Source organism: Sarcophilus harrisii, chromosome 4 (assembly GCF_902635505.1).
Source record: "Sarcophilus harrisii chromosome 4, mSarHar1.11, whole genome shotgun sequence".
Lineage (NCBI taxonomy): Eukaryota > Metazoa > Chordata > Mammalia > Dasyuromorphia > Dasyuridae > Sarcophilus > Sarcophilus harrisii.
This window is the reverse complement of record NC_045429.1, coordinates 416,970,074-416,994,066: the sequence shown is the minus strand read 5'-3', so window position 1 is coordinate 416,994,066 and position 23,993 is coordinate 416,970,074.

The following is a 23,993-nucleotide window of genomic DNA, read 5'->3' as shown; positions in this document are numbered from 1 at the left end:
ATTTTATTTTTTGGAGGAAAGATACAAAACTTAATTGTTTTGACACTAGCCATTTTTTTCGGTTATTTCACTATCCATGAGGATATCACCATATTTCATTTTCAGAGATGTTGCTGATGGTATTTGGTTCTTTTGGCCACACCCATATATAGCTATAACTGCAGCCATCTCATGTGACAACTGTTGGGTATATTTTAGCAGCTGTTATTTGCAATTTCCAACAATTTCTTCCGTTCTTGGATGGTTAAGAGCCTTTGTCCCCAAAGCCACTCCATTCCTTAAAACTGCTTAGGTAGCAAAGCCTGTTTTTCTTGTGTATTTGCTGTGCTTTGCCAAAAGTCCACAGCTAAATCATAGGTTTTCAAGTAATTCATGATACTGATTTTATTCTTTTGTACAAGCTCCTTATTACCCAGCTCTTCTCTTGTGTGGAGGAAATGCAATCAATAAATCTAATTAACGATAGCTTGTGTTATATAATGTTTTTATGATCCTCTCAACAGCCTTGTGAATAAATAGTACCACTATTATTTCCTCCATTATACAAATAACCTTCTCAGCTATGATTTGTAAATTCTTAATATATCAGATTTCTTTAATATACAAATTTCTTCATATTCCAAAACCTGGAAACCCTGGAAATTAATTCAATTTTGAACTAATCCAAATATTATAAGAAACAGTTGTTATGAGTAGAGAGTTGTGAGTACCTATTTTCTTCTGATGAGTGATATGTTTGTAGGAGCTAGAAGATGCTTTTCAGAGTCTGCTCCAATCACTTATTTTTACACACAAGGAAATTTAGGCTCAGAGAAAGAAAAGTTAATTTCTCAAGATCCCACAAAGTAAATTGATAGATCCAGGATTCAAACTCCAGGCTGATTTGAATTTAAACCGAGAGTCTTTACATTTTAGCCATAACAAAGAATTTCATTTTCTCATTATTAAGAATGGATACTTGAGTGTATAACCCAAATCCCCTATTTACTCTCCCATTTTGTTCTAGAGATAACATTGTTTTGGGATGGAAGGATGTGGCAGGCTTCCTGCTCTTTTTAACCCATGAATTTGGCATCTGTTCACAGGGAGAAATGAGGGATTAGGGCTCTTCCTTACAGTTCAACATTTGAGTGCCTTCTATTTTCAAAAGGTATCATTCTTTGGGGAAAAATACAGATATTTGCAAGAGAGAGAGTTCTTGTTTTCAAAAATGGTGTGATTCAGTAGAGAATGACAAGCAAATAACTGCAGTTAAGTGCTCTTAGCCTAGTGGTTAAAGAACTGTTAGGAAAACCTGGATTCAGGTTTCTTTTTTAGCACCTCTTATCCATGTAACTCTAGGCAATATATTCAACCTCTCAGGGCCCCCAGCAAAGAAAGGGCCAGTTTGTAGATAGAGGGAGGTTTGTACTGGATCTCCGCATATCAGTGAAATCTTATTAGGTTAAGAAAAATGGAGAAAGGTAATGGGTGAGGGAAAAGAGATAGCCAGCTTCATAATTAGAAATGGATAAATTGGTTTATCTGAACTTAAGAAGCAATTTTTATTAACTGCTATGGATCTAAAGAAGGAAAATGCTTTATCAGATTGGCTCAAATCTTCTGGCAACAAAATTGAAAATGTGATTTTTCCTGTTAGTGAGAAATAATGCCCAAGCTGAGCCTTTATTTGGCAAGTGAAATCACTGCATAGGTAGATAAATAAAAGGTAGATTCTGAAACCTGAGATTTTACATCTTTGGAATATTTTGGGATTTAAAATCCCATGACATATCAAGTTATTTTTCTTTTTATCTTTCAAAAAGCAATCACCATTTGAAAATGTCTTCAAACTCTACTAAAACTCTAAAATAGAATTATTTTTGGGTTATTATTGTCAGCATGTGCTCATTATAGGTCATGCCTACTCAAAGGGATTTTGAAATTGTATGTGTTGCATTATTTACTTATTGATTGGTTCCAATTAAACCTGTGTCAGAAGAAAATACTGCACCCCTTTTCCACCCCACCTCCAAATCAATATCCTAGTTTCTATTATGGAACCTCAGACTTGGATTGGACTGATCCTGGAAGTAGTAATTTAAAGAGAGCTCCAAAAAATGTAGACTCTCAGAAAAAAAAAAGATTCCCTGCCTCTAATAGCATCAGTAACCACAGTCAATATTTATATGTCATTTTAAAGTACACAAATACTGTAGTAGAGCTCTGGTTTTATTGACACGGGCACTAAGGACATTGATCCCAACCACCTGAGGGCTTTGTGCCTGCTCATCTCTATATTCTCCCATAATTTTGATTCAGGTTAATATGCTCACTTTCTCTTGACATCGAGAAGACCATTAAATTCTTTAGTTGATTCCTTCTTTTGCCAGAGGATCATCCCCTCTTTTTTCGACTCCTAAGTCTCTTTGATGACATCCTTTATTCAGATTCTTCTTTGTAACAGGTATTTACACCCACCCACCACCTGCCTGTTATTTCCCTTCCATGGCTTGAAGTCATGCAACCAATAGAATGCTGGTATTTGAAAGTAAGCCTTTGTTTTAGGGAGGAATTGGGAAATCAAAGATTCTTCTCTCTTACAGTTTTGGGCCCATCTCATCTCTAAAAATAAATCATTTGAGGAGCAGTTAGTTGGCGTATGAATAGAGCAATAGCCCTGAAGTCAGGAGGATCCAAGTTCATATCTGACCTCAGACATTTAACACTTCCTGGCTGTGTGACCCTTGGCAAGTCACTTAACCCCAATTGGGTCAGCCAATAAATCAATAGGTAAATCCTTGAAACCGTGCAGTGAGAAAGAAATGTGGTACAGTTTGAAGAGCACTCATTGATTGTAGTTAGAGGATCAAGATTCCTTTACCTCTCTTGGCAGAGACGACTTATTTCCTTATCTGTAAAAGGAGCAATTAGATTAGGTGGCCTCTGAGGTTCTCCCACTAATTTTAAAGATGAAGAATTAGTTTTAAGAGGCTAAATAGCTTGATTAGGACCTGGGTCTCCCATTCTGAATTCCATCACAATTTTGAACCTGTACCATAATGTCTTCCTGCCATGCTGACAGAAATGGGCATTTACAACACATAGTCCCAAGATTTTTAAATTTAAGTTGAATGCTGCATGGCAACACTTTCACTTAGGGTCTCATAGACTATTAGAACTGTGTTGGATCATTTAGTTCAACTCCCTTATGATTGTGGATACAAGCCCCGGAAATTTGGGGAGCTCATCTAAGGTCCCTTAGCCTTTAAATGAGAGAACCAGATCTTGCTTGGTTTGACTCTAAATTCAGTGTTCAGTTACATTATGATCTGAAATCATATTAATTGACTGGATAAATAAAATTGCAAGCGGCAACTCCTAGAAACACAGTAATATTTAAGAAAGAAGGAGGAAGTGTTCCTCAGGACCAAAGGTTCTTCATTCTTGTCCTTGATACATCATTTTGCATGGCCTGTTTCAGGTGCTGAGACTTTTCTAACCCCTGGTCCTGCTGATTCCATTAGTTTCTACTTTTTCTCTCATCTATATTGACTTCTCATGTGTCACTAACAATCTTCTGAAGTCTTTTCATGGTTTCCCACCCACTCTTTTACCCAGTCCAGCTCCTTATTCCCCTCCATCAAAAATTGGGACCCAGGACCTCATTCTCACTTCCTATTTTCCATTTTAGCCCAATCACTTCCACAGGAACCCTCCAGACTCACTTCCCTAGAATCCAGTCTTATTTGGATCTGTTGCACTATTGTTCAACACCTGATCCTGGAAACTCGAAGGGACCTTAGGAGAAACTAGTTTTACCACACGTAGCTCCTGATTCTAATTCACTTTAAATACTCAGGGCAAGGAAAAAGTCACATATTATATTGCCTGATGACTAGGATGATGTGCCTATTCAGCAATTGAGAAGACAAGCTCAACCATCCCACATGGGAGACCTCTGAATGATTATCCCATTGTCAGGGTCAGTGAAGCAGTGAAAATAGATTTCTTGGGCTAAGATGAAATTGTCAAAAGAAACTCATTCAACATGTTTCAATAGTTTTGTTGGTATTTCTTGTTTTTATGTCACCTTCATTTCCAAAGGTAATCTCTCATATTCCCCATCCAGTAAACCATCCCTCGTAATAGCATGAAAAAGAAAAGAGGGAAAAGAGATTGGTAAAACCAATAATAAAATAATAATATATCACACTTCAGGGATTGCAAAGTATTCTGCACATTATCTCATTTGATCCTCACAACAACTCTATGAGTTCTAGGTACTTGTATTATTCCTAGTTTGCAGATGAAACTGAGAAAGGCTAAGGATTTTGACTTTGGTCCCATAGCTATGGGATTTGGAATCAGTTCTTCCTAACTCCAAATCCATCACAAAATGATTGTCCCAAGTCTTTCATTATGTGTAGGAGGAACAAACAACTTGCTATACCAGCCTTCTTTCCTTATATCTGAAATTTCCCAAGGATTTTTCTTTAATGCTTGTGCAAATAGAACATGTTATTAGTTACTTGCACAAAAAGAGCAAGCAATTATATATCAGCATAAGTTTAACTTTGCATCTTGAACCTCTGTGCTAGCTGGAGGCTAATAAGGTTACTTTCCAAAGATGGAACCAGTCAGGGCTCATTGGAGATTGGTGATCCTACAAATTTACAAAACTAAGGACAATTTTATCGACTGTTTTCTTCCTGCTCCAAAGGTAAACTTACTCCACTTAACCCACTTACTCCACCTACCCACTCACCCTCCCTATTACATTGTTAAACTACATTCAATACATTGAAATAAAACTTCACTTTTATAAAGGACTATGTTAGGAATAATTTCAATCCTAGGGTTCTACTCCACACAGATTAGAAGGCTTTTTCTTTAACAAGTATTGGCCTGTATTTTAAGATTGAATTGGCTCAGAACACTAAAGGTTCAAGCTCTTGAAGTAATTTTTTGGCATCTTTCTTAAGTGCTAAAGGTATCTAGTCAGGCTTCCTGACCAGCAAACCAGTTTAGCTAACTTCAGGGAAACTACACTTAGCTGAATTCTTACCGAACAGATTTCCCCAGCTTTGCATTTTCTTCCTCTGCCAGTGGTTATAATTGGATTATAGATGTAGATTGTGAAAAGATTTAAAGGCTACCAATGCCAACTCTCCTATTTTATAGTCAAGAAAAAAGATCCTAATTCTAATCTTGATTGACTTGTCAGATCTGGCTTTTTGTGGGACATATGAATTTCTTGCTATTATTTCATAATATGTCATAAACCAAATTTAATGGAACCTGGGAAATAGTTCAAATTACTCAAACCACAAATTGCAAATAAATGTTAAAAAGATTAAAAAGCATTATTAAGACTTCCATTGGCTCCTCATATGGAGAAAACCCTTCACATCAATGAATTTATCCTGATCTGTAAATGTACAGAAAATTATTATTACTTATTATTTATAAATAATGTTAGGCTGAAGTTTTTCCCCAAATTTTGCTTCCCACCTCCCTCAACAAAAACACATGTAGACATGCACCCCTCCATATACATACACACAGGGATGATAGAAAATCTAACAGTTCTCTTAAATTTTTCATTTTGTTGGCAATACATCGCACACCAAACTAGCATTGATGAACATTAGTAGTATATAGAGACAGACTTCATACTTATCATCATCATACGTATATCTAACAGATTTAATCCTGAATATTTTTTAAAGATTTAATGATATCATCTTTTGTGTTTATGTTATCTACATTTTCTATTACATCTTCCCTCTCATATTCCTCCCTTAGGTTCTTAATCTGAAGTGTACAAGTCTAGATTTTGGGGAGGTCATGAACTTGATTGGGAGAAGATAATTATATCTATTTTCATTAATCTCTAATTGAATTTTAGTATTTCCTCCAGTTATAAAGGAAATGATACATCCTACAAAGTAATCCATTGGCTTTGGTTACATGTCAACTAAAGGGGAAAAAAAAGTGAATCCCTCCCTGTCTTATTTCAACAAAACTAACTATCCATCAACCAATTCCTATATTATATTCAGTGTTTCCCACTCATGATTCTTCTTATTTAAATAAGGAAGGGAGGCATATTCTCATATGTCTCTTGAGACCAAACTTGGCCATTATAATTTTACAGCATTCAATTTGTTTTATTTTGCCATTTTTCTTTCCTTGTACATTTTGTCATCAATATGTCTATTGTCTTCCTGGTTATGCTTATTCTATTTTGTTTCCGTTTATGTGCCTTCACTTATTTCTCTATTCCTCACATACATTATTTCTTATGGATTATAGTAACCCAATTTGTTTAGCCATTCTAAATGGCTAATAGCTATTGCCTATATCAATGAGCATCAACCTTATTTTCAGTTCTTTGTATCTGCCACTATAAATATTTTGGTGTGTATCTGTCTTTGATTTTCTTGGGCTTTATACTTAACAGTGAGATTTCTGGATCCAAAGATATGGAAATTTAAGCCATTTTTTTTTAAATCTGAAAAGAAGTTCCTCTGCAGAGAATTTGAGCAGTACTGAGAGCTTTCTAGCTTTCTAGCTTGGAACATCCTTCCAAGTTGACATTGAAACATCAATTATGTTTCTGATCTGAACATTCAATCTGCACCAAATCCATCTAATTGTACTATGTTGTGCAGCCCACATCTTTCAATCTTCTACCAATTACTATATAAATCACATGCTTTTCATTTTGCAAGTGAACACCATCACACAGGGAAAAGAGCACTGATTTTGAAGTTAGGGGTTCAAATCACTTCTCAGACACTACTTGTGTTATCTTGGTTAAGTTACTTAACCTCTGGGTCTAAGTTTTGTCACCTGCAAAATGAGAGACTTAAGTATCTGATGTTTTCTGAAGTCCCTTCTAGATTCTATGATCTCATAGACGTTCTGTCACATGTTGGGTGACAGAATCAGGATCCAGAAATTGTATTCAGTGTTTTCCACTCATGATTCTTCTTATTTAAATAAGGAAGGGAGGCATATTCTCCTTGAGCTTGAAAAGATGCCGAGAAGAAAATTGCTCAAAAAATCTCAAAGGATCTAATTCGTTTAAGAGTTTTCTCCTTCAGTGCTTGCCCATCATGAGCAACTCTCATCCTGGTTCTCCTAAAAATTCATCTCTGGGAGCCCATCTTCCTTATTTTCTCCTGACAGCCTGAGGGTACCCATGGAGGACTCTTCTTGTTCATCTTTTTTCCCCTCAATCTGACAAGATCAATCCATCTTCTTTTCCTGTTACGGGAGCAGCCTGCTAGTGGCTGCTGAGTGTTATGGCAACCACCTACTAGTGACTGGGAACTCTCCTGGGAGGATCGTTTTCAGGGACAGCTGCTGCTGCTTCACTGCTTCTTTGTTTTTTGTATCCCTTTTTGGGCACCATTTGTTATGGAAGCCATCTGCTAGTGACTGCTGGAGATCTAATTCTGTCTGACAGAATAGACCCCTTCATGTGAAAGGATGATGACGATACAAGAAGACTGAGAGGCAGTTGCAGTCTCTGACCTCCCTCCTCTTCCCTCTTGCCTCCAATTTATTTCATTCCCAATCTGCAAGCAACATCTGAGTCAGTAAAGCCTGATTTGCAGTTCTTTCAGGGGTGTTATGAATCACAGCTGTGGGGGATTTCAGAGAATCAAACTGCCCTTCACACTTAGGCATAGATAGTCCTTAATACTGTTCTTTTTTTTTTTTTCTCTAATAAATTTATTTATTTTTAATACACATTTAATACACATTTATGAATCATGTTGGGAGAGAACGATCAAAGGAAAAGGGAAAAACTATGGTAGAGATTAAAAAAAAAAAACAGAAAAAAGAAGTGAACAGAAGCATGGGTTGATTTACATTCAGTCTCCTTAGTTCTTTTTCTGAATTCAAATTTTCTGTCCATAGTCTATTAGGATTGGTTTGGATCACTGAACCACAAAGAAGAATTAAATCTTTCATAGTTCATAGCACATTTTTGCTGTTATTGTGTACAATATATTCCTGGTTCTACTTGTTTTGCTCAGCATCAGTTTGGGTAAATCTTTCCAGACCTCTCTAAAATCAGCTTGCTCATCGTTTTTTATAAAATAATAATATTCCATTACCTTCATATAGTCATTCCCCAACTGATTGGCATCTCATACTGTTCTTTGATGAAGTCCCTTCATCCTATTCTTCAGAATTCTTAACTGGCTACATGTTGTAATCTACTTATAACCTCAATGTGTTTCTCCATTGCCCTTTGACTGATTCCTACCTTTGGATTTTTTGAGGTACTTAGTCCTACTGTCATACCAGTAAAATGTTAGTGTAGGAAATATAGACCAACAATTCATCTGGAAAAGGGGGAGGGATAGCAATATATATACTGTGTACTGTATCTTGCTCTTGTCAGCAAAAATGGAGTAGGGATGGACAGTTTAGGTTTAATGAAAGCTAGAGAAGAGAAGCAAAGTGTCTCAATGTTGTTAATCAAGTGGGGCCTGAAGAATATAGTCCCAGATACATCACCAAGAATACTTAAATGTATTCATAGAGAATTACAAGTTTAAAGTTTAAGAAGCCTCATATGCTGTAAGAGGATTATCTCATTTGAACCATAGCTCTGAAGTAGGTAGGACAACTATTATTATCAAATATAGGCCATTTCTTAAATTGAGATCTAATTAAAATGAGAAAAATGCATGGGTAAATACTGAGAATGTGGTACATTAAAATTATAGGTCATATGGTTGTCTTGAAGCTTAATTTCAGGGAGTATAGATGAATATTTTAGACTAATATTTTTATAGATGAGAAAGCTGAAGATCAGAGAAATTGTATGATATGTCCAAGGTCACATTGCTAGTAAGTATTCAACTAAATGGTGTAGTGGATAGGGTACTGGGTGTTGATCCAAGAAAATATCAGTTCATTTCTTGCCTCACAATTTTAGCTCATGAATAATTATTTATCCTTCCTCTAAATCCTGGGCCTCCCTTTCTTTTCCTTCCTCTATTATGAATTCAAAGACTGATATTAGTTCTATGATTCCTCTCCCCTCATTGTAGACTCATGTCACAGAGTAACAGAGGCTCTGGATTTTATCTGAACTGGAAGTCTCTATAAGATCAGGGCTGAAGCAAGGATTCCCATTATCACCCCTATTATTCAAGATTATTCAATATCAACCTAATATTATTCAATTATTAAAGATACTAGCTATAACAATAAAAGGAGAAAAAGAAATTAAGGGAATTAGAATAGTTAACAAAGAAGCAAAAGCCGTCAGTCTTTGTACGTGATGTGATGTTAAACTTGGAGACTTTTAGAGAACCAACTTAAAAACTAGTTGAAATAATTAACTTCAACTATTCTTAGTAGGATATAAGATAAAACCCATATAAATCATCAGAATTTTTATATATTATCAACAAAGCCTAGCAAAAGGAGAGAAAGAGAAATTATTTTATAGATAATAATGATACAATACTATTTGGGAACTGACCTGCCAAGCACAAACTCAGAAACTCTATGAAAGTAATTACAAAGAATTTTATCTGGGAATTTTATTAAGTGTACAAACATTTCCTATTCATGATTACTGCTCAGAGCCTGACACCTATTCTCTGCGGATTCCATTTTTATATATGTCTAGACTGAGCATAGTACCTCATCTAAGCAACTCACACTAAGAATGAGGTCCATGGGTGTTGGATGCAACCTGTTACCTGAATCTTTCTTCTGTCTCTTTCTCTCTCTGGGCTGACTCATCCCCCACATGCACTCATACTGAATTCTGGGGGATTTCGTGTGTGTGTGTGTCTGTCTGTGTGTTTGTGTGTCTGTGTGGAGAGGGAAGGAGTGGGCAGCCATGGCCATATCCAAATTACTACTTCTCTGTTTTAGAGTCCTAAGGATAGCCCTGGTATGGAGGGATATACTATTACTATTACTACTCAATACCTTAGTTCTTGTGCCATCACTGATGTGCTTCATACATTCAATCATGAGTAGTGATCCATCTTTAACTCAAGTTGAAAAATCCAAAGTTCTATCCTGTATAGCACAAACAACGTACACTTCTCCCAGAGTTCCTATGTAGTCCTGTTATTTTCTCATGTTAAAACAATCTTATGGAGATATGCAACAATGTCTTGAAGCCATCCTCACCGTTTGGTGATCTGCTTTGAAATAGATCTTTCTCATTACATTTATCTGGGGAACACCACTGGACCGGATGGCTCTGGAGAAGTGAATGAGCCTAAAGACTTCACAGACTTGCCTCACTTAAATCCAATTCACCTGCTAGTCATGACCTTACCACCCTGATCTTCAAGAATGAAGGACAAACAACTAGTGGATACTAAGAGCTCCCTCCTTTCTCTCTTCCTCCCTCCTTTTTTTTCTTCCTCCTTACTTCCTTTCCTCTCTTCTTCTTTCCCTATTTTTTCCCTTCCTCCTTTCTTCCCTCTCTCCCTTCCTCTTTTCCTTCCTCTCTCCTTTCCTTTCTCCCTTTCTTTCTCCCTCTTTCCTTTCCTTTCTTCCTTCCCTCCTTCCTTTACTCTTCTCCCTCCTCCCTTTATTCCTTCCTTTCCTTCCTTCTTCCCCATCCTTCCTTTCCTCCCTATTTCCTCTCTTTGTCCCTTCCTCCCTCCCTCCCTCCTTTCTTTCCTTTTTCCCCTCCCTCTCTTTCTGTCCCTCCTTTTCTCCTTTTCTCCCTCCATTTTTTTCTTGCATGCTTGTCTTTTTTCTTCCCTGCTTCCTCTCTTCTGCCCCCTCCTCTCCTCTGTCCACCTAGAGTCTCATATCCTTACCTCTGGATTCTCTGTCCAAAGGAATGTATATTTTGATTGCTGAACCTTGACAAGATATCTTGAAGTTTATGGGCTAGATTTCTTTCTTAAGAATTTCTTAAGGACCATGCCTTAAACCCAAATCACTCAGTATCTCATTGATTGGCTAATAACAGATCCCAGTCCAATCCTCATTTGGTTATTTTTTGAGCTCCATGGTTCCAAGTGAGTGTAAATAGGAATTGTTTCTGTTTTGGCCAATAACTCTGAGGTTTTTTTCCTCCCAGATTGATTGATTTTTTTTTTTTTTAACTAAGTAAAGAAGACATTCTTTGCCTCATTTCTTACCTCACTGTAATCACTGAGACCTTGGAAAGACCTTTAAAAAGTTAAGGCCTTCACTATATCCAGCACCATCTCTATTCGTACTGATCTATGTCTGGCTACTGGATCTAGAGGGCTTTGGAGGAGAGAGTAAAACTGGTGACTTTACACAGCCCTCATTTAAATTTACTTGCGTGTCATAGCATCACCTTTCTGATATCATGGTTCTTTTTGAAAACAAAAGATAAACAACAATCTGAAGAACAGCTTTCTATTTATTGAGTCCTCAGAACAGTCTATGTTTCCCCTCAAACATTTTTGTTTAATAGGCTATGTTTCCTCTCAGGGTAATTTTATTAATATCCCACATGTAAAAGTTCTTTTTTCTACCTCTTTGACAACCAAAATTTTTGTTTTAAATCTTTTCCTTTTAGGGGTAGCTGGGTGAAGCAGTGGATAGAGCACCAGTCCTGAAGTCAGGAAGACCTGAGTTCAAATTTGACCTCAGATACTTAACACTTCCTAGCTGTGTGACCCTGGGCAAGTCACTTAAAGTCACTTAACTCCAATTGCCTCAGCAAAATAAACAAATAAAATAAAAATCTTTTCCCTTCCCTGATTGTAAAGTATGGGCTAGTTCTCTGGAGGGTTTCAGGGTCAGCCAGAGTCAGGATAAATCAAAATCCTTGGTCTTTAGGGGGAGAAGTGAAGGAGGCAGGCAAACTGCCACACGGCTTGCCAAAGATGTATCTTGGATTCTGGAGTCCGGAGTCTACAGCCTGTCTCCTCCTCGTCCTGCTGCCAAGTGCCTCTCACTTCTCTCTGCCCTCCAATCCTTGCCTACAATTATCTTACTACCAAACATTCAGCAAGCACCAATGGTGAGGAGAGCCATCATCCAAATATATGCTAATAGAGTCATTGTCTCACATCTAATAGGGGAGCCTTAAGTGCTCTCTTGTCTGATTCAGAGTTTCACACCTGATCTTCCCAACAAGTTTTTAAGCATTGCTTCTCCCTCCTCCCTTCCCAAATGAAACTCATAACCACTATTCTAAAGATCTGGCCTTTATTTATTATCACAATTTGCACAGCTCTATGCAAGCCCAATTCTGGATTAGCCTTTGTTACCAGGATACTGGCTTGAGTATTATCTATCACTACCTTTCTTTAGACAAGTAGGTGCCCCAGTGAATAGAGTATTGGACTTGGAGTTAGAAACATCTGAGTTTGAATCCTGCCTCAGACACTTAGCTAGCTGTTTGAATCTGGAAAATTGGTGACCTCTCTGGGCCTCAGATTATTCACTTTTAAATGGGGATAAAAATAGCACTCATCACAAGATTGTTGTGAGAATCACATAAGATAATACATGTAAAGTTCTTTGCAAACCTTAAAAAACTATGTAACTGTTAGCTATTTATTTACAATTTCTTCTTGCTGACTTGGCACTTGAGTGGTTCTTTCTGGACTCATTTCCTCTTTCAGAGGTCAATGTTCCTTATTCCTGGGCACTCTAAATTAGCAGTTTCTTCTTTTGGGGTTCCTCCTTTATTTGTCTATCTTTGGTAAGGACTACTCTTAATACCCTTCTCCTATATGGTGCAACACAACCTAAGACTCAGAACATTGTGTTGGGTCAACAAATTATTTCAAATTCAGCCTTTCTCTGCTCCATAATTCCCTCAAACATTCTTCTGTCTTACTGTGAGATCTGCCATACAGAACCCGGGGGCACTGTCCTAACTTTATTGTTCATAGCAGTTTAGATAACAACAAGGGATGGCTTTACATACAGAACCATGGGGTATCTCCCCTTCTGTGAATCATGTTCAAAATACTCTTCTTGACTTTCAACCATGTTACTCTATACCCCTTGCAAGATGCTCTGCTCCCCAGCTCTCAGACTATGCTGCTCACATTTTACACCTTCCTCTAACAGCCAGAAACTGTCTTCTGTGGAACATATTTAGTGAGTCTGGTGGGCAATCTAACATGGATATACATTACCTTTGGTCTAAGGGCCAGTAGGTCTGATCTACCTCTCACTGTGTAAGCCTGCTCTACATATAGAATGGAATCTGGGACATCCAGGGGAACATTTGTCCACTGAATCATCTCCTCTACTTTTGAAAGAAATAATTCATTTTGAACCTTACTCTATTCCAATCAGTATTAATACTGTAATTAATTTAGTTAACTAATTAATTTAATTAATTAATACAGTAATTAATACTCCAATCAGTATTAATTTGATAGAATCATATCAAAGTTCTGCATATAAGGCCCCAGAGCTGCAGAAGCTGCAGCTTCTAAATTCATTTGCTTAACTTTAGGAAGCTAACTAAAAGCCTTCCATCTTTGTTTTGCCTTGTAATGGTGACCAAGTTCAGCTCAGCAAAGGTGACAACTACGTGGAAAGTCCCCCAAATATTTTTGTACCCCCAGACCAATCATTTGTTCAATAGATGCAGATGAATATCTTATGACCCCTTAGGTCACTGATTGTGATGACTTGTACCATTTCCTCCTGCCCAATTTATGGAGAAATCTGTCCTTCTTCTGTGTTGCTTCACCCACCCAATCTTGTGACTCTGCTGACTATTATTTTACTTATTCGCTGGAATTATTCTGTATTTGGCTATTCCAGAATGACTGCACATCTAACCTTATAAAAATAAAGATCTAGAAGAAGATGGGATCTCAGATCATGAAGAAAATCTGAGGTCAACTTCATTAGAAGGGACCATGGACTCTTTAATAAAATGCCATTGGCTCAGACCTCTGCCTCAGTCTCTCTTATTGTAGGTGGGATAATTTTAATCCTCACACATTCCAGTGATATTCACATTGATAATGAGATTGGTGCACACATTATCAGAACCAGTTTGCTGTTAGGGAGACTCAAGGTAGGCATTGGGGAGAAGAGGATAATGAAGTCATTATCCAATGACCTGGATGATATATCATTGCCATTTCAGGAAACTGAACCACTTCCATTTGAATTTTCTCGGGAAGATTCTGAAGATCACGTGGCAAGATAAGGTACCAAACACTGAGGTCCTTTCTTGAGCTGAACTGCTGAGCATTAAACTACTATAGAGAGCATAACTCTGATGGGCTGGCCATGTTATTTGAATGAGAAATATATGCTTGCCTAACAGACTATTTTATAGAGAACTCATGCAAGACAAGCAAGGAGGTCAGAAGAAAGAATACAAGGGCATTCTCAAGGTCTCTCTGAAGAATTTTGGAACAGATTGCATCCATGGGAGATGCTGGCAAAGAACTGCCAGCACGGTGTACGCATATCCAAGAAGGGGCTGTGCTCTATAAGCAAAGTAGAATTGAAGTAGCTCAAAAAAACAAAACAAAACAAAACAAAAAAACCATGAAATGCACAAATTTAGAGAATCCACCTCAAATGTTCACATGGACTACTTGTACTTGACCTTGATAGAGCTTCCTGAGCTTGCATTGCTCTGATCAGTCACAGTTAGAAGCACTGTAACTTATCATTTTGATTCTCTTTAAGAATGAAGGACATGTATAACTTATTGTGTATCTAATTTATATTTTAATATATTTAACATCGACTGGTCATCCTGCCATCTGGGGGAGGGGATGGGGAGAAGGAGGAAGGAAATTGGAACAAGAGGTTTGGCAATTGTCCATACAGTAAAGTTACCCATACATATAACCTGTAATTAAATTAAAAAAAAAAAAAAGAATGAAGGACAATCACCAACCAACCAAAAACCATTCAAATCCTATTGTCTCTAACCAGACCTGAGATGGCTAACTTGGGGTAGACCTACAAGGAGAGTGCGTTCAGATTTTTTTTTTTTTTTTTGGTAACAAGCTTGTTTATAATTCCACATTAAGTTCTGATTATTTTGCAGTTCTTTCTATTTATATTGTTGAAGTCACCACATTTATTACTTGCTTATCTCCACTTAGTTCACTTTGTACCAATTGGTGAACGTCTTGCCATGCTGCCCTATGTTCAATATAATTATTGTTTTTTACAGAACAGTAATATGTCATTATATTCATGTACCCCAACTTATCTCCCATTTTATTATCATTCAATGTTTCTCTCTTTTGCATTATTGTAAGGATTTTATAGATCATTCTCTTGGCTCTATTCATGATTTTCGTTTTCTTTTTTTAATGTTAAGCTTCAAGCCAGCTTTTACATTTTCCTCTTTCACCCTCATCAAAGCTTAATTCTTCTTCACTTTCTGCCACCAGAGTGCTCTTGTCTACATATCTGCAATGGCTGATATTTCTCTTGGCAACCTTACTTCCAGCTTTTGAGTTAGCCAGCCTGGCATTTTGCATATACTTAGGATTTAGCATGGTGATGTTCTCTAAGTTCACACATGCAGAGTGTGCTGTAATGATGTCATTACAATAAGGTATATAAGGACCAACAAGGACTGGAAGAGAGTCATTCCATCTCCCATCATCCTGATGGCTCTCCTGCCTCCCGCATTTCCTCCACTAAGAAGAGCAAGGCCCAAGTGAAGGGCCCCCAGAAAGCTAGCCTGGCCCCAGGTGAAGGAGACAGACTGTGAAGAGACAATAAAGACTTTGGACTTTATTCCTGACTATTCTTGTGGTGATTATTCTTCTGAAGCCCAGGCCCATTTGAAGGACCCCCAGAAAGCTAGCCTGGGCATTACAATAGTTATCTGTGATATTAGGATCTTACTTGTACAATTCTGAATATTCTTGTCACTTCTTAATCATTTCTACTTCTGTTAAGCTGCTATTTTTAACTGTTTATCATACCCATTTTTGCATGAAACATTCCCTTGACATCGCTTAAGTTTTTTAAATTTATTTCTTATCTTACTCATTCTATTGTTTCCTTGAATTTCTTTGCCTTGTCCATCTAAGAAAACCTTTTCTCTCCTTGATTTTCTCTGGAGTTCTGCATTCAGTTGGGTATAACTTTCCCTTTCTGCTTTTCCTTTCCTTCTTTCCTCAGCTATTAAAAAAGATCATCAGAAAGCCATTTTGCTCTTTTGCTATTATTTCTCTTTGGGTTATGCAATATTAAAATCTCTTTCTATTGTTCTTTGAGTACTGCTTCATAGTCATAAGGAATGTTCTTTAGGCCATACTTATATGGTCTGATGGTTTTCCCCCTACTTTTCTTCAATTTAACTCTAACTTTTATAATAAGAAGTTCACGATCTGAGCTACAGTCAGCTCCAAGTCTTTTTTTAACTGACTATATGGAGCATCTCTATCTTTGTTACAAAGAATAAAATCATTCTAATTTCTATATTGACCATCTGGTGATATCCATATGTAGAGTTGCCTTTTTGGTTATTGAAAGATTGTTTTCTGTGACTACTGGGTTATCCTGACAAAACTCTCTTAATTTTTGTCCTGCTTCATTTTATAGGCCATACTTGCTTATTATTCCAATTATTTTTTGGTTTCCTAATTCAGCATTCCAATCCTCTGTGATGAATGTGACATTTTGGGGGGGCTATTTCTAAATGGTGTAGGATTCACAGAATTGAGCAACTTTGGCTTCTCTGGCATTGATGATTAGAGCAGAGTATTACTATATTACTATAATGCTGAACACTTGGCTTTGGATTCCAGTAGATATCATTCTGTCATTTTTAAGATTATATCTTAGTACTGCTTTTCTCCCCCTTTTGTTGACAATGAGAACTACTCCATTTCTTCTAATACATTCTTGCCTGTAATAGAATATGTAGAAATCAATTAAATTCAGCCATTCCTGTCCATTTAAGCTCACTGACACCCAAGATATCAATGTTTAACCTTTCCATCTCCTATTTGATCACATCCAGCTTACCTTGGTACTTAGTTACATTCCAGATTCCTATGCAATATTAATCTTTCTGACATTAAACTTTCTTTTCATAACCAGATACATCCACAACTGAGCTTCTGTTCAGCTTTGGCCCAATTGCTTCACTCTTTCTGAAGTTATTTGTAGTTGTCCTCCCTTCTTTCCCAGTAACAAGTTGGACACCTTCCAGTTTTAGAGTCTTATCTTCCAGTGTCTTATCTTTTATCATTTAAATACTTGTAATGTCCCGGCTAGCTTTCTGGAGGGCCTTGGGACCAGCCTTGGTCTCAGCAGAATAATCACCATGAGAATAGTCAGGAATAAAGTCCAAAGTCTTTAATGTCCCTTTCACAGTCTGTGTCTGTCATAATCTGACCCAGTCTCCTCTGTGGGTCTGCTAGTCTGATCTTAGTGCAGGAGGCATGAGAGCCACCATGAGGCTGATCAAAGATAGAATGTCTCTCTTCCAGTTCTTCTTAGCCCTTATATACCTTATTGTAATTACATTCATTGCAGCATACTGATTATGTGTGAGCTAGAGAACCATTTCATCACCATACTAAATACTAAGCATATATATGAACTAGAGAACCGTTATCTCATCAATTCCACTGAGTTAACACCATGTTTCAAGTATACTTCTCTAGAGTTCTGGCCCTCTACAAATATTATCTATGGAATTTTCTTGGCAAAAATACTGGAGTGGTTTGCAATTTCCTTCTCTAATGGATCAGCTTTTGTCAGAACTATCCACTATGATCTGTCTGGTTTTTTTGTTTGTTTGTTTTGTTTTTTTGCTGAGGTTAATGACTTGCTCAGGGTCACACAGCCAGCAATTATTAAATATCTGAGGTCAGATTTGACCTCAGGTCCTCCTGATTTCAGGGCTGGTGCTCTATCCACTATACCAACTGGCTGCTCCTTACAGTTCCTTTTTAAAAAACTGCCCGATATTTCCTTTGAACACTTACTTATCAGAGAATTACTCTTATTCATATATATTAGCATCAATTTCATATATATTGACTCATACCTTTATCAGAAATATTTGCTGTGAAGAATTTTCCTTAAAAATTCTAGCTTATTTTGTTCATGCTAAATCTTTTTCATTTTATATAATCAAAATTTTCTTCTATATTTTATGCTTATCTTTATCTTTTATTTGGCTAAAAGTACTTTTCAAAGCTTAAAACACTATATAATATATATTAGAATATTATTCCAATTAAGAGTTCCCTCCTATGGTCATAACTTGAAAGGAATTCCCATCTATTCTCTAATTTTTTATCCTTTAAGTTTTCTATTTAGGCTGTATCATTTGGTATTTATTGTGAAACATGGAGTAAGATAGTTTCCCCAACTCCGCTCTTCCTGCCTTTTATTCATTATTTCCATCTTGGGGTCTTAGCATTCTCATTTGTAAAAATGAGTTCAGATTAGATGACGCACAAGATCCCTTCTGCCTCTAACATTGTGTGGGTCTTTTACTCTTGTTCTTAGCTAAAACATTCCATTAGTCTTTTTGTACATCTCTTCCACTTAGACTCAGCTAACTTTTGCATCTGTATCTCAAAACGAGCATAATTATCTTTCAAAGTTCTTTGGACTATTAAAAAAACAATTTAGATCTCCAGATTTACTCTCCCACCATCAATCCAGAGACTGCATTTCTATTCTGTTTTCTCTCAGGGATTTACAATTTACATTATTAGATTAAAAAAACAGTCCCCTGGTGATAATTTGTTTAAATATTAAAACTCTGAAAACTGCACTTGGACATTTTATCACATGAATTACAGTGTAAAAGTTCCTGAGTTTGGAATTAGAGACGTTGGTTTCCAATCATATTTCTACCATACTAGAACTCTTTGAAGACCCAGTTTCCTTATCTGAAAAATGAGATAATCAGCTGCTTTTATCTCAAATGTCCTTTAAAACCTATTGTGAGATCCTTTTTTTTCAGAATAATGGAAATGAAAGGGAAAAGCCCAACAAATGTCTTCATAATAATCAGAGAATACATTGTGCAGCCTTTTCACAAAAGGAAAACCCAGAACCTTATTGATGTTCTCACACACAATGGAATGACAATTAAAAGGAAAAAAAATCCAGTACTCTAAAATCAGAAGCTATTTGCATAATTCTCCAGGCAGGTGGGTATGTTCAAAGAGTTTAAAATCAAGTAAATGTTCTTCTTTAAATGTTGTTCTTTGTATCTTTCTGACAAATATAATAGTCACAATGTCTTGAATTTCCATAGAGACCTTTCATACTTTATAGTGACAGATAGTTTCCATCCTTGGTAACTTCATAGCTTTTCTTTAAAAGGCCTGTTTGTCAGAAGCATGGAATTATAGACATGAAGAATGTTAGAGTGGGAAGGGCCCTTGGAGAGCATTCATTCTAGTCACGATGAAAAAGTTGTGTCAAATACTTTCTGTTTGACTTTTTGGCAAATAGCTTAATCTTTCTGAGCCTCAGTTTCCTTACCTATAAAATAAGAGGATTGGGCTTGCTGATCTCTAAGGTACCTTCCTGATGTTCTCTACTGTAAGAGAGGATCTTCTGTTATCAAGGATGCTAATGTCACACAGCCAGTAAAATGACAGATGTGGGACTCTTCTTGTATGTAATCTTTATCCTTTTACATCCTCACTATCCTCATTTGTAAAAATGAATGGGCCCGATGGTTTCTTCCATCTCTAACACTGTGTAGCTCAGTGGATTCTTTTTTTTTCTCTTGCTCTTAATTACAACCTTCTATTGTTATTTTTTTTTTCTCTTCAGCTCTTTTACTGTCTCTCAAAACTCTGTCTCTCAAAACAAACACAATTTTCTTCCAAAGTCCTTGTCTCTCCTTTCTTGGTCAATTGTCTTTCTACCATATACTGATGCTTAGAGTTGATTTTATTCAAGTAACCTCTTGTACCACACACCCTCTTACAAACTAATGCTGAATGAAGTTTCTGACAAGGAGATCCCAAGACTGAAAAAATGGGTTAATATGATAGAAAAGTCTTTCACCAAATAGCCTGTGCTAATTTTCAGGATGCTTGGTCACTCATTCAATAGATGAAATTTTCTGGAGGTAGGCAATGACTGGAGCCCATCTCTGGGCTGAAATTCTGATGCTGATACTGTTTGTGTGACATTGGGCAATCATTTAATCTCTCTGACCATCAGTTTCCTTATCTATGAACGGTCTATAGCTAGTCTGAAGATAGTTTCTGAGGTAGAGTACAGACTTATGATCCTGCTCCTTCTGGGAGATAATAAAGTGTAGAGATCTGGATTTGAGTTAGGGGATAAGGGATCAAAACAAAGGAACAAAGCAGACATTTATTAGTTATTGTGCTGATGGTCAAACTTCATCAGTTCTCTGACCCTGACATTCCCTATCTCTAAAAAAGGGTAACAACACTAGGTTTGGGTCTTGCAAACCTTAAGGTGATCAAGGAACTGTGAGTTATTCTTATTACAAAAAGAGTTTAGATCATCCCTCCCACTATCACTCCCCCTCCAGGGGTGTTTCTGCTTCTGGGTTGGGAACCAAATGTTCTTCTTGGCCTTTGGAAAACTGTGTGTCCTGCTTAATGAACAGAAATAGAACATGATGAGAAAAACCACAGAGAAGGAAAGATGCCAAATATGAATTGGTTTGAAACCTCTCAATTGAGGAAGCAAGGGAGCATTCTCTTCAAACTGCCTGTTCTCATTAAGCCTTTTCAGAAACCCTCTGCTCTAATGAAGCTGGACTATTCACCATTCCCAGAATTAATCTCAGCTCTTCCTTTCCCCATATTTTTTGTTTTCTCATATTTTCCCCTTTACTCAGAATACCTTCTTACTGATTTCTTCCCATTCTTCAAGAGCCAGCTCAGATATCACTTCCTTCAAGAAGCCTTCTTTGACTCCCCTAAATAGAAGAAATTCCTCTATTGTACTCTAAGAAAAGACCTCTGGGTTTGAAGGGATATTTTCTTCTCTCCAATAGACAGCCATATTCCTTTCTCCAAATTTGTTATTTCTTTCCTTCTACTTTAGGCAGAAGGCTTCCCGAAAACTTCCATATCTAGAAATTTTATGCTTTTAACATTTCAGACTGGAAAGTTCAAGTTTCCTTCCTGATAGGCAGCTCCCTGGGGAAACCAACAAAATCCTCCTGGGGAGAGATTAAATTCTTTAGGGAATTTTCTGATCATTAGGCATGACACCCAAGCTGAGTGGTGGAGAGTCATGGTTCACAGTTTGAGAGAATTCAAAGAGATTCTCTTATAGTTGCAAAAAAACTTTATCAATAGTATAGCTGATGGACTAGTTGCTAAGGAAGTCTGTATATCAGACAGAAGTTTGGAAGAACTTTATATACTGAAAATCTGGGGCTTCAGTCAGCAGGCTAACAGCCTACAAGGTTGTAAAATGTAAGAGAGATAAGGAAGGAGCCAGGATGTCTTTTAGCAAGGTATTGTTATCTAGGGAAACAAACAGATAAGAGTCTGAATGTAGCTTTTACAAATATGAAGTCAGGATGGAGTTTTTACAGGAGACAATAAGGAACAACAGATTTTATTGCTCCACATTCCTTAGCTAGATATACAGTTTTGAGTAGATCCTGGGCTCTGATCCATCAGCATGACACTCCAAACTTCCTTTTGTCTCTTCCTGAAGATCCTAGCTCCTGAGTCTCTGTGGTGACATCCTCTGCTTGTCTCTTCCCAAACCCACTTTGGAAGGATTAGTCCTAATCTCCTGCAGTGTAAAAATTTTTTCCTTATTGGCCCTATTTCTCCCTCCTTGGGTGTCTCCACTTAAGGTACAATGATCTTGCCTTTTAGAACTTTTCAAAGGAATTGGATTTTTTATTTCACTGGCATAGGGGAGCTAAGACCCAGAAACTTCCTCTACCAATTCAGGTTGACATCTTTTCTGCTACTTATTGTCCTAGAATATTGCCTTGCTAGGAGATGGGGAGTGGGGATGGGGAACCTTGATGTTCTGAAAGGTACAAGACAAAAAGTATGATTACTGAGAAGCCCTCAGGATAGAACCAATTCATAATGAAGTGGGTTGTGGTCCCTTTAAGAAACTGTATTTCCTATTGATCTGTGATCCCTTTCAGATTCTCAGCCCCTCCTGGGGAAGGCATATCCTCCCTAAATAAGATCTTTCCAGGATGCCGGGGCCTTTGATTCAATTATAAATCCTGGTCAAAAACCATCCCTTTGAATTCCAATAGGAGATCTGGGCTGTCCAGCGCCCACTAGGTCTGACTTGCTTGGGCTTCCCCAACCCCAACAGGGTCTGAGTTGTTCGCTGTCCCAGCCCTCACCAAGACATTCAATATAATAGCTTCAATCAACCATGGTCTTTTGCAGATGGATCTTGGTAGCTCCCTTTACTACCAGGAACCTCTGTCCACTGAGAACTGTGTTCTCAGTGCAAAACTCCATTTTCCATAGATCTGTCACTATAGAAGTCAGTCTCTTGGTAAACTGATTTCTATCTAACAATAAACTTTCATTTTGCAACTAATATTTGGGAACGAGTGAATTCTTTCACTCCTAAAACCTGTGGTCAATTTAAAGGGGATTCTTAATAACTCTTTTATAGCCACTAAACTCTAGACCACCAGAAAGCTAGACCACTCAAACAGCATCAATGTGAAGCCTAAGATTCAGTTTTAAAACTTATGCTGTATCAAGAAAGTGTACTTAGAGCCTTGTGTATGTCTAATTTTCCTATTAAGTTATAACTCACTGGAACATTCTCCTTCTTCTGTTAGTAAAGGCTCTACATATTAAGTCATAGATTTGATTGGGTATCATATTTAGAAGATCAGAGAATGTGATTAACAAAAGTTTAAATATATGTAGAACTTGAAGGTTTACAAGACAAATAGACTTCTTGTCTATTAGATAAGTGTTTTTTTTTGCTTTTTTTATAATAGCTTTTTATTTTCAAAATACATACAAAGAGTTTTCAACATTCACCCTTGTGTTGCCAATTTTTCTTCCTCCCAGACAGCAAGTAATCCAATGTATATTAAACATGTGCAGTTCTTCTCTACGTATTTCCATATTTATCATGATGCACAAGAAAAATCATATCAAAAAAGAACAAAAATGAGAAAGAAAAAAAGCAAGCAAGCAAATAACAACAAAAAGGTGAAAATATTGTGTTATGATCCACATTCAGTCCCCACGGTCCTCTTTGTGGATGCAGATGGTTTTCTCCATTACAAATCTTTTGGAATTAGCCTGAAACATGAGGTAAGTCTTGCAAGTTCAATTAGCCTCATTTTAAAGGTAACAAAACAGTTTGAGAGACTAAAGGGCTTTCCTAAAGCTACATATCCAATAAATGGGAGAGGTGGGATTCAAACTCAGGTTTTTGGACTCTAAGGTTAATCTATTTCACTATAAAATGTTACCTCAAGCTATCTCACCCTAAGTTCGATGTTGTATGGCTAATAATAGTTGTCAGTGTAATAAGTTCTTGAACTAGTATAATACTTTAAAAATCTCAAAGAGAATTCACACATAAAATCTCCATTTTCATAAAAATCCTATGAAATAGCTGAGGTAGGAATTATTAGCATTTATAGATGAAGCACTAAGAGATTAAATTCATTCAACATAACAAACTTAGTACCGTGTGGTCAGTACTTCCACATGTGGATCATTTAAAAAAAATCTTCCTTAAGTTCAAAATATCCTGTGGGTCTGATACCATTCAAGACAGTAAGTAATTTATAAGTCTCTACAGATGATTTTACTTTTATTAGGCAGCATGAAGATATAATTAGTTAAAAGTAAAGGCACTTAATAGCAGCCTTGGAAGAAAAGTTGCAAGAGGATGTTTTCATCATAAACCTGGAATATATATTCCTTCAAATACCTACATCCTCAGTGGAATAGTTGGCACAAAGAATTCAGAGGGCCAGGAAACACTCATGGAGGAATACCTGTCTCTAAGCCTGTATGTCCACTGATAACTTTTGGTGATATTATTGCATTGCTCTTTTTGAGCCAGGTCATGATTGA